The sequence below is a fragment of the Castor canadensis genome, chromosome 2, assembly GCF_047511655.1.
Source record: "Castor canadensis chromosome 2, mCasCan1.hap1v2, whole genome shotgun sequence".
NCBI classification, from domain to species: Eukaryota; Metazoa; Chordata; class Mammalia; order Rodentia; family Castoridae; genus Castor; species Castor canadensis.
The window spans coordinates 178,035,873-178,038,491 of NC_133387.1; the positions used below are offsets into that span (position 1 = coordinate 178,035,873).

Below are 2,619 nucleotides of genomic sequence, written 5' to 3' on the forward strand. Positions count from 1 at the left end.
TCTCCTTCCTTTATTTCCTGTTATTTTAAAAAGCCCGGTTTCATGAATGCATGAGTAAATTCTCAACAGGGTAGAGAGAAACAGGAAGTGATAGCTGAAGGCAGCACAAGAGCCGGTGGAATGACAGAAAGATCCAAAGTAAAAGAAAGCTCCCTCCTGGAGGCAAGTCATCTTTGTTTCAGAGATTTTCTCGAGTGGACAAACTTGAGAACTGAGCCCAAGGAATGAGGCTCAGTTCTCCAGGGGAACTTGGTGACTGTGATGGTGCAGGGAAAGGGTGGAGCACGTTATAACTACTCTTCTAATTTGTGCCTACAATGGATTTCAGTAAGTGTCTTTACAAATTGGGGAGGAACTTGACAGTGATGAGCTGGCCTCTCTCAAATTCCTGAGCCTAGACTACATCCCACAAAAGAAACAAGAGCCCATCAAGGATACTTTGATGTTATTCCAGAGACTGCAGGAGAAGGGAATGTTGGAGGAAGGCAATCTGTTCTTCTTGAAGTTGCTGCTTTTCCAAATTAATAGACTGGATCTTCTGAACAATCTCTGGTCACAACCAGGGAAGAGATGGAAAAGGAGCTCCAGATTCCAGGCAGAGTCCAGATTTCTGCCTACAGAGTCATGCTTTTTCAAATTTCAGAAGATATAAGCAAGCTAGAATTGAAGTCTTTTAAGTTTTTTTTTTTTTTTGAACAATGAGATCCCCAGTGTAAACTGGATAATAACATGAGTCTGCTTGATATTTTCATGGAGATGGAGAAGAGAATCCTCCTAGGTGAAACAATCTTAGACACCCTAAAAAAAAAAAATCTGTGAACAAACCAATAAGAGCCTGCTGGAAAAGATCAATGACTGAAGAATTGAGCAGAGGTAAAGACAACCTAACAGAGAGAAAATGAGCACTCAAGGATGTTCAGATTCATTTTCAAATAGGGAGGGTTCTCTCAGAGCGCTGGCAATGTTGGACTCTCCAAGAGAACAAGAACAGCGAGTCACAGATCAGATATCCAATAAAGCTTACCAAACAAAACAAACCCAGAGGATACTGTTTGATCTTCAACAGTAGGGCACAAAAAAAAAAACCTAAATATCACAATATCAAAAATAGGAAAGGAACAAACTTGGATGCAGACATTTTGTGCCAAACCTTTAAGAAGCTTCATTCTGAGATAATACCTTAAAAAACTACACAGTGAAGGAAATCTATGAGGTTCTACAATCCTATCAAAGTACGGGCCACAATAACAAAAGACTGCTTCATCTGCTATATCCTCTCCCATGGAGATAAGGGCACTGTCTATGGCAACCATGGAGAGCAGGCCTCCATCTATGAACTGACATCTTATTTCCCTGGTTCTAAGTGCCCTTCTCTGGCAAGAAAACCAAAAGTCTTTTTTATTTAGGTTTGTCAAGGGGATAACTATCATAAAGCTATACCTGTTGACACTGACTCAGTGCAGAAGAACTCCTTTTTATAAATGGACTCATCTTCTCAAAAGAGGTTTATCCCAGAAGAGGCCAACTTTCTTCTGGGGATGGCCACTGTGGCCAACTGTGTTTCCTACCAAGACCCCTTGAGGGGAACCTGGTATATCCAATCACTTTGCCAGAGCCTGAGAAAAGATGTCCTCGAGGTGATGAAATTCTCACCATCCTGACTGAAGTAAACTATGAAGTGAGCAATAAAGATGACAGGAAGAACATGGGGAGACAGATGCCACAGCCTACCTTCACACTAAGGAAAAAACTCTTCCCTCTTAAACGATGCTACTTTCCACATGTACAACACTATATTTATTATTTACTAATCTGTTACTGTTTTGCACCTTTTTTTGGATGGTAGGAAGAGAAAATAGAAGTCAGAGCACTCAATTATTTTATTAATTAAAGTCCAAATCTCTGGCTTTGCAATATCAGTTATTAATAGACATTTACACAAATGATATTAGTTTAGTTGTACTTTTGATGAAAAAATATAACTTAATATTTAAAAATTAGTAAGTTATTCACGGTCCTTCTTCACACCATCCACCACACTGAAGCAGGCTAGAAGTTGGAAAAGTTTGAGTTTCATGTAGGTTTCCCAACGATGGCCCAGACCACCTCCACCTGGCTGGGAACTGCCCATGCCCCCCTACCACTCATTTATTATTGGGTGGGAATCTCCTGGGTCTGCCCTAGGTCAATGTAGGTTTTAAAGCACCTGAAAAAGAAAAGCACACTCTCTCTGCTGGCAGACTCCACCTGCATTCCACCATGCTCCCTTTGTATTTCCCTTTCCCTAACTTTTAATAAACCCCATTTACACACACTTGTTCTGCTTGGATTCTTCCATGCTTGAACACAAGAACCAAGGTTTTCTGAAAACACTATTTGCCATTAACAACACTACTCTTATCTTTCCTTTTCTTTCTCTCTCTCTCCCCGTTTTTTCTTTCTGTGAGTAGTTCATTCTAAATCTTTAGGAATTAAGTATCTTTTAAATGCTAATTATTTTTATACAATAACATACTTGGGACTCAACGCTGGCTCTCACAGTAGTAGTACTTATTTATTTATTTTTGGTGGTGCTTGAGTTTGAATCAGGTCCTCAATATCTGCTAGGCAGGTGCTATA

At 39.9% G+C, this 2,619-nt stretch overlaps 1 pseudogene; it reads left to right on the top strand.

Annotated features, from left to right (window-relative positions):
* The first annotated feature begins 317 nt into the window (after nucleotides 1-317).
* On the top strand, nucleotides 318-1,894 carry LOC141420880 (caspase-8 pseudogene; annotated as a pseudogene).
* Nucleotides 1,895-2,619: the final 725 nt, after the last annotated feature.